This window comes from Coptis chinensis, chromosome 1, assembly GCF_015680905.1.
Source record: "Coptis chinensis isolate HL-2020 chromosome 1, ASM1568090v1, whole genome shotgun sequence".
Taxonomy (NCBI): Eukaryota; Viridiplantae; Streptophyta; class Magnoliopsida; order Ranunculales; family Ranunculaceae; genus Coptis; species Coptis chinensis.
Window position 1 is genome coordinate 64,399,661 of NC_141456.1, and position 9,499 is coordinate 64,409,159.

The 9,499-nt window shown below is 39.2% G+C and overlaps 1 pseudogene; it reads left to right on the plus strand.

Moving 5' to 3' along the window:
- The first annotated feature begins 7,355 nt into the window (after positions 1-7,355).
- On the plus strand, positions 7,356-9,237 carry LOC147524932 (uncharacterized; annotated as a pseudogene).
- Positions 9,238-9,499: the final 262 nt, after the last annotated feature.

A 9,499-nucleotide genomic window follows, 5' to 3' on the forward strand; every position in this document is an offset into this window, starting at 1 on the left:
ACGTTTCATGATTCACCCAAGTTGTTGGCAACGAACACACGTCTTGCAATGCACTTGGGCATCTTTAAAGAGAGTAGGCCAATAAAACCCACATTGAAGAATTTTACCAGCTGTTTTCATACCACTAAAATGGCCACCACACTCTTGTTCATGGAAAAATGAGAGAACCTCATTATATTCCCCTTGGGGAATACAACGACAAATAATCTGATCTGCACAATACTTGAAAAGGTAGGGCTCATCCCAGTAGTATAGCTTAACTCTGGCCAAGAACTTCTTACGTTCATTTCTTGACCAATCATAAGGAATAACATCAGACGCTAAATAATTCACAATGTCAGCATACCATGGTGCAAAAAAAATAGCATACAGATGCTCATCAAGAAAAGAGTCCGGTATGGACTCAGAATCACTATCATCGTCGTTTGTAAGTTTAGATAAGTGGTCGGCAACTACATTTTCGAACCCTCTTTTGTCCTTTATTTCTAATGTGAACTCTTGCAGGAGAAGAATCCATCGGATTAATCTCTGCTTAGCATCCTTCTTTGCGAGAAGGTACCTAAGGGCTGCATGGTCCGTATAAACTTGAGTCTTAGAACCAACTAAATAAGGACGAAACTTATCTAAAGCATAAACGACAGCTAAGAATTCTTTTTCAGTAGTTGTATAATTCCTAGTTTATGTCCCAAGACAGCACCAACTGCATAATCACTAGCATCACATATGAGTTCAAAAGGTTTAGACCAATCGGGAGGCTGTATAATGGGTGCAGAAGTTAAGGCAGCTTTTAAAGTTTCAAAAGCCTGTTTACAGTTAAAATTAAAATAAAAAATGGCATCCTTTAAAAGCAGATTAGTTAACGGACTAGCTATTTTCGAAAAATCTTTGATAAAACGCCTATAAAAACCTGCATGGCCTAAAAAGGCTCTAATATCACGGACAGTCTGTGGTATAGGTAGAGTCGCTATCTTATCTAGTTTGGCCTTATCTACTTCTACGCCATCACTAGATACAATGTGACCTAGTACTATGCATTTTTTCACCATGAAATGATATTTTTCCCAATTTAAAACCAGACTCTTCTCTTTACATCGTGTCAAAACTTTAGACAAGTTAGATAGGCAGTCAGTGAAAGAGTCTCCATAGGTAGAAAAATCATCCATGAATACTTCCATGAAACGTTGTACCATGTCACTAAATAAATGAAGCATACACTGCTGGAAGGTACCAGGAGCATTACAAAGGCCAAAAGGCATTCATTTATAGGCATATGTTCCAAAAGGATATGTGAAGGTAGTCTTTTCTTGGTTATCAATATCGATAATAATTTGGAAATAGCCAGAGTAGCCATCCAAAAAATAATAAAAAGTATGACCAGCTAGACGTTCAAGCATCTAATCTATAAAGGGTAAAGAAAAATGATCATTTCGTGTCATGACATTTAAATGTCTGTAATTAATACAGATCCTCCATTTTATAGGACTATGCATGGCAACATATTCACCCTTGGCATTACGTACCATGGTAATCCCTGATTTCTTAGGAACTACATGAATGGGACTTACCCATTCGCTATCAAAGATTGGGTATATGATACCCCCATCGAGTAACCGTAAGACTTCTTCCCTGACCACTTCTTTCATGGCAGGGTTCAAACAACGCTGAGGTTTGCAAGAAGTCTTTGAGTTATCTTCTAAATGGATACGATGAGTGCACATATTAAGGTCAATTCCCTTAATGTCGGCTAGGGACCAACCAATTGCAGAACGATGTTCCCTAATCACCCTGATCAAATGTGTCTCTTCCTTTTTAGATAATAGAGAAGATATAATTACCGGATGACTACCATCTAGATCAAGTTGAATATACTTTAACTCAGGAGGAAGAGGTTTAAGTACCATGGTGGTTGGAATGTCGATAAATGCTTCTGGAGGGTCCTTATCTTGAGTAATAAATACTTGCTTAGGAAGCAGGTCTTCAAACTCAGGAGATGGAGCAACAGAAGGGTCTACGATAGGTGTAGACTCAAAGATGGTGTTGACTTCCTCTAAATAGGAGTCATCGACAAAATCTGAACTTCCAAAAGAAAGGAATTTATGCATATGGTTTTCTGGAAATATGTTATTAAAGTAATCTTGAGCTAAGCTCTCGATCATGCTAACCTCCCCATCTATAAACGAATTTGGTAACTATTTCATCATTTTAAAAACATTTACCTCAATAGAAAGATGGTCAAAAGATAAGGACATCGAACCATCGCGGCAATTTATAAGCGCGTTGGCAGTCACCAAGAAGGGACGCCCTAAGATGATTGGAACAGATTCATTAACGACTTCTATATCGAGGATCACAAAATCAGCAGGATAGTAGAAATCCGGAACCTTAAAAAGCACGTTTTCGACCACACCCTTAGGATACTTAATTGGCTGATCCGCTAATTGTATCGTCATTTGAGTAGGTTGAATCTCTCGTAGATCTATTTGTTTGTATAGATAATATGGGAGTAAGTTAACACTCGCCCCCAGGTCTAGTAAAGCAGTGGTCATGTGGGAATCTCCTAAGGTGCATTGTACAGTAGGACGACCAAGGTCCTTGTACTTAACGATTCCATTATGTTCTGATAAAGTTGGAAACTGTTCAGTTAAAAAGGCGTCTTTAGGAATATTAGTCTTATGCCTAGTAGTGCACAATTCTTTAAGAAACTTAGCGTTGTGAGGTAAATTTTTAATTGCTTCGAGAAAGGGTAGGTTTATCGTTAGATTTTTGAAAACTTCCCTAATCTCATCAAAGTTTGTATCCCTGTTTAACATAGCTAATTTCTGGGGAAATGGTGGTTTCTCTCTATATTTAGCGTATGGATCAACTGGATGTCTAACCTTTGCTTTCTGTTTCTTAGGTTGTGGTTTAACTGGTACCTCTACAGGGGTAGGCTCTTCAGTTTCTATATCAGTATCTAGATCAATCTCCGGTGTAGGGACAACTGGTGGGCTAATTATAGACATAGTTACGTTATTATCAACCACTCTCCCAGAACGGAGAGTGGTGATGGCATTTAGCTCACCTACATTTGCATTTTCTGTACTAGTATTACTGTTCACCTCAAAGGTTGTGTTTGTTGTTTTAGGATTAGTTATTACTTATCCTGGAAACACACCTTTGGGTTGTACTTTCTCTTGTGCTAACTGCTGTAAGGAAAGTTAGATGGCTTGTAAAATCTGTTGTTGAGATTGCATAAAGGTATCGAAATGATCCGGTTGTGGAGTAGTATTTGCTACTGGTTGTGTGACAGGAACTATATTACGTTGATTATTAATGGGTGGGTTGTGAGAGTTATTATTATTAACCGGAACGATACCTCTATTAGAATTATAATTGTTATTGTTATAATTATTATAATTTCCCTCACCTTGTCCTTGACATTGTCGTGGTGGAGCTTGGTTATAATTGTTTGCTTGCCTAACATTTTGATTATTAAACCCTGGAGGTGTTACTTGTTGATTATTTCTCCAACTGAAGTTGGGGTGTTGTCTCTAAGGGGCGTTAGGAATAGGATAGCTATTAATTGAGTAAATGTTATCTTGTTGTAATGTTTGTTGTTCGTAAGCGAGAGGACAATAGGAGTCGGGATGCCCAGGACTCAAACAGAAATTACAGGGAATAGAGTTGACATTCATGACAGGGGTAGGCTTTTGTTGAATAGCAATAACCTCTACCTTTTTAGTGAGAGATTCAATTAAATTTTTAAGCTCAAGATCGGGTTTCATCTCAAACATACCGGCGGCCTTAACTGTTGTAGAAGAACTAGCGGAGCGGGAGATATCGTCACTACCCCCCCAGTTATTATTACGCTTTGTTTGATCTTCTAAAAATTTATAAGCCTCTGAGACTCCCTTACTGAGGAAACTACCCCCATTGATTATGCCAAGCACCTCTTTGTGGTGGTGTAACAGTCCCTTGAAAAGGAACGAACTAATGTGTCTTTCGCGAGGTTATGGTGCGGACACTCTATAAGAAGATCGGTGAAACAATTCCAAGCCTCTGAAAATGATTCATGAGGATTCTGTCAAAAGAAATGAATCTTGGAAAGCATTTCATCTGTCTTCAAGGGTGGGTAAAAATGTTCCATAAATAGTTGAACAAGTTTAGTCCATGAGTCCACAGAAGTAGGCTCTTGGGCAGTTAACCAAAACGCCGCCTTATCAGCTAAAGTGAAAGGAAACACCCTCAGTTTAATTTGTTCAGCACCAACCGTAGGATGGTGGAATGTAGTAAGGACTTGGTCAATCCTACGCATGTGCTGGTAAGGTTTTTCATGGTCTAACCCATGAAAAATGGGTAACAAATTAAATATATTTGTGGGGATTCGGAAATCCTCCACTGGGTCTAATAGAACGATGTAAGATTTAGGGCTATCGTTCAAGGCTTTGTAAAAGTCAGAGAGAGGAGACTCTCTTTCTTCAGCCATTATTTTAGGTGTGGTGTGTGGTATGCTAGCTAGAGGTGTAGTGAGTGGTATATTAGAAAGGCGTGTTTGTTGACGTTGTCGGTTGATTATGTTAGGCGTTTTTCTTCGGCCTGACTTTAATCTCATGCAAGGCTAAGACCAATCTTAACGAAACATGACAACACTCCAAACAATCATGATATACTAGTATAAACCTCTAACAGGAGATGCAAGGTGTGGAAGAAAGGAATACCTGAATGCCTCCTTACTTCGCTTATAAATAACGTCTTGTTTATGCGAACTTAGTGTATATAACAAGTTAGAACACTGAAAACCTTGAAGAAATGGAAGTTTGAAACAAACCTTGAAGAAATGTGATAAGCGCATAAATATTACATTATTCACGCTCAATTTTATATTAGTTAGTTCGTTTAATTTATTCGGTTGATTAAGTTAGCGTATTTTCGGTGATTTTGAAGGAATTACAGTAACTTGATTAATAAGGTCGATATTGGAAAGAATCGAGATATCAATGAGTGATTTTAGTTGGTACCCGAAAAAGCATCGGAGAATTGGGTAATTATTTGGATGGGCCGAAATAAAAGAATGAAAAGCAAATGGGTCATGAACTTAAGTGGGCACGTAACCAGCGGGAGTTGAGTTTAAGCCCATGTGCTGAAGACCGGACCATGTGCACCCATGTTCATCTAATTAGACCAGCCCATAACCAAAAACATCAAAGCCCACACAACTCACTAATGGCTAGACCATTTACTGTCCACCCGAGAAGCACCGTAGCAACCCTTAGTTTCCTTCTCCAGTTTCCAAATTGCGAACAGACTTCAAAAATCCCGCGAATCCCGCCAATTTTATCCCGAAAAAAAGAAAACCTTTCCATAGACAACGAAAACTGCCAAATCGCTACCACCGAATAAGGAAAAAGATCTTTAGTTTCCTTCTAGATCAATTCTTGCAGTAAAGTGGTCGTTCTTGGCTGGGAAAGAGGGGAGCGCGACAGCAGTAAAGTGGTCGTTCTTGGCTGGGGGAAAAAAGAGAACACAGCTGGTTCAGGAGGAGAATAGAAAATGAGTGGGGGTCGTCTGTTGGCAGGAACGGAAGCAAAGCAGTCAATAGCGTGCGTCTCTTGGCTGAAAGTGGTGTGCGAACACAGCAGTGAAGATCGGCTGAAGCTGGAGACCGAACCAGAGAACAGGAAGAGAGAGGCTCGGCGGCCGGGTTCCGGAAAGCAGAAAAAAGGCGTGAAAGTGGAGGGCGCCTCTTGGCTGGAAGCGTGGCGAGATTTCTGGCCAGTGAAGAGAGGTTCTTGGTGGTGCTACGAAAGCACGTTGTTATTTGGAACCAAGGAGCAACAAGAGAGGACTTCACAGCAGGCTATGGTTTTGTTAAGGGAGTTTTATTTCTTCGTTTTTTTATGGTTCCAGTTATTATGTGTAGCTAAACTATAAGCTAGGGCTTAGAGGAAGCCCTAGACTTGCGTAGGTTTATACTGTTTAAGTGATTTACTGTTTTCGGAAGTTAAAGATTCATTGATTGTTTTCATATTGATATTAGTGGTTTACCTTCATTGATTATATCTTGCATGTTATGCCATGACTTTACTAGTTAATAGTTGGATTAATATTCTGTTTTTATCAAAGCATCATTTTTATCATTTACATAAACTTGTGAGAAGTCGTGCTGTAAGAAGACGATTTTTGCTAGGAGTTTATATTCTCGTTTGTTGAAACTCAATCAAACCCATATGTAGATGTATAAAAGAGTTTAACGTTCACATCTTCGAGAAAGCTAGGGTTACCTTTCCCTCGTGCTACTCGTAATTAAAAGAGAACTTTGAATTAATTGAATTAGGATAACTTACAACAGTCTAGGGTGGATTCGAATGCCTTAGTAGTCTCTCCATTGATAATTTAATATAAGTTCTATAGTTTTCATAATTAAGTTAAATAGGATTAGGTATTAGTTAATCAAAACTTCATAAACCAATATAGTTCGGATTAGGTTAAGTAGTATTTTAATTTTCAATTGTTCTTAAATAGCAATCCCTGTGGGATTGACCTCGTTCTTGCGCACCTATTACGATAGACCTCGTGCGCTTGCGAGTATTAGTATAATTCAAATAGGATTTAATTAGCCTGTTTATTTAGGCCGGTTAAATTCCTATCAAGTTTTTGCATGCTTGGATTGTAGTAGTACAATTGAGTTTTAAAGTTTTATTTATCGTGATTCGTAGTTTAAGTTTAGTCGTAGTTATATTATTTCATAGTTTACGTATCTAATTTCAGTTATTTTTGCAGATAATTAAGCATAGATTTCTTCTTACAAGGGATAGTCGTGACTTTGTTGTGGACATTGTGAAGTGCTTGCTGTGTCGTCACCCGCGCCGCAAGTAGCCCTCGAAGGCTCACCGGAGGTAACGTCTTTTTCCTTTGTGGGATTGAATTTTGTTTGTTTAGGTGGGTCGTGCTTGTTTTATTGTTTCTTGCATTTAGGAAGGTTAAATCACATTGACCAGCCTTAGGCATCTTGCATTAGGACAGGTTTTAGCCCGCTCACTAGGAAAACCTTTTTACGCTGGCGTGGATCGAAAGTGACGGTGCTTTTTGCACAAGAACCGGGAATCGTGTGATTTGGGTTTAGGAGCAAATATATATTAAACAAGTTTTGAAATTCAATCACGGGTTGTAATTTTTGTTTGGTATTGTTTGTGTGAATTATGCGCATCTTTTATTAGAGTCTTAGGTTTTAGAAGTAGTTTATGGTAGTAACTTCGGTCGATAACACACCTGTTACACCGTTTGATCCCGAGATTGAGCGACTCTCCTTAGGAGAAGTAGGCATCCCAATTAGAGGTACCGAAACTTTTGTTGGCAATACACCAATTTTTGCTGACATGGAGGGTAATAACAATAACGTGGTTGCCCAAGTACCTAGATCTATTAAGGAATATATATATCCTACTAGGACAACCCGACCGTCTTGCATCGTTCCCCCTGCAACCAATGCTAATCACTTTGAGTTGAAGCCCAATCTCTTTGGGGCTCCTTCCTAAGTTTAGGGGAACGGAAGAGGAAGACCCATATCTTCATGTGAGGGAATTTGAGGATATTTGTGGGACTATTAAGCTTCAACAATTTAGTGACGAAGCTATAAAATTAAAATTGTTCCCATTTTCTCTTAAAGAAAAAGCCAAGAGTTGGTTTCACACTCTCCCATCGAATTCCATAACGGGATGGGAAAAGTTATGCATTGTGTTTTTAAAGAACTTTTTCCCTAATCATAAGGTGACTGCTTTTAGAAAAGACTTGTCATCTTTTTGCCAAACTGATGGAGAGTCATTATGGAAGTGTATGGAGAGGTTTAAGGACATGCTCTTGCAGTGTCCTAACCACGGCCTAGAGAACGGTAGGCTAGTGCAGATTCTCTATGAGGGTCTCGATTTTAATTCTAAGGCTATGATTGAGACCATGAGTACTGGGGATTTCTGTGATAAGACTGTAGAAGAAGCGTGGACCTTTTTAGAAGAAGTCTCCGAGAAGGTCAAAGCAATGGGAAACTAGTAAGTGAGCCTAAGAAGGTGGCTAGTAGTACTACTACACGAAGGGTTTGTTCCGCGTTGACAAGGAATTCGACGACCTAACGCTTAGGATGGCCGCTTTAATTAGAAGAGTTGAAGCTCTCGAGCTAGAAAAAGAGACAAAGTCTCTAGCTCCAGTAGCCAATGTTGAAGTCCCTGGGTGTCTGTTGTGTGAAAGTCTTGATCACGTTATAGATAATTGCCCTGGTGTAAATGCACAAGTCAATGCTTTTAATTCATACCAAAAGCCAGGCAATAATCCTTTTTCTAACACGTATAACCCTGGATGGCGTAACCATCCCAATTTGTCTTGGTCTAAAGGTATACATCAGGGAGGCCCCGTGGTTAACTCAAACCCAGTACCACAGTATGCACCTCAACCACCTAAACTTTCACCTATAGAAGAGGCCATTGCTCAATTAACACAAAACACCATGAAATTCCAGGACACAACGCAACAGTTTATGCAAGCCAGTCAAACGGCTACTCAGGATAATGCTCAAGCCATTAGGAAGATTGAAATCACCATAGGTCAAATTGCTAATACTTTGAATGAGAGAGACAAGGGTAAGTTTCCTAGTCAACCAGTAGCTAATCCGAGGAGTCAGTTGGAAATAAGTTCTAACTTAAACCAGGCTCACCAGGAGCAAGCCAAGGCTATCACTGTTCTTAGGAGTGGAAAACGTGTTGATAATAGGGTTGAGATGTCTAAGGATGAGAGGTCGATCTGATCCTATAGAGTGTGAGAAGGAGGAAGGTGAGGTGAGTGAATCTAATAGTCATAATACTTATAAGAAGGGTGTAGAACCTTCTCTGCTGTGGAGACTAACCCCCGTGCCATCTTATATACCTAAAGCTCCTTTTCCCCAACGTTTGATTCGGCTAAGAAAGGTTCTAATCTTAATGAAATAATGGAAATGTTTAAACAGGTTCAAATAAATATTCCGTTACTTGATGCTATAAAACAAGTTCCTTCCTATGCCAAGTTTCTTAAAGATTTGTGTACACAAAAACGTAAGTTGAATGTGCACAAGAAAGCTTTCCTAAGCGCGAGCAAGTGAGTTCTATTATCCAAAACCAAACTCCACCTAAGTTTAGAGATCCGGGATGCCCTACTATTTCTTGTGTTATTGGTGATCATATGATTGAGAAAGCATTACTTGATTTAGGAGCTAGTGTTAATTTGTTGCCTTATTAGGTTTATTTCTGACTTGGTCTTGGTAAGTTGAAACCTACATCAATTACTCTTCAATTGGCGGATAGGTCTATTAGGATTCCCGTGGTGTTGTTGAGGATGTTTTGATTCAGGTTGATAAATTTTATTTCCTGTTGACTTTGTTGTTCGGATACACAACCTGTTCAAGATCCTAAACACCATATTCCGGTCATTTTAGGTCGTCCCTTTTTAGCCACTTCTAATGCTATCATTAACTGTCGTAATGGAGTGTTAAAACTTTCTT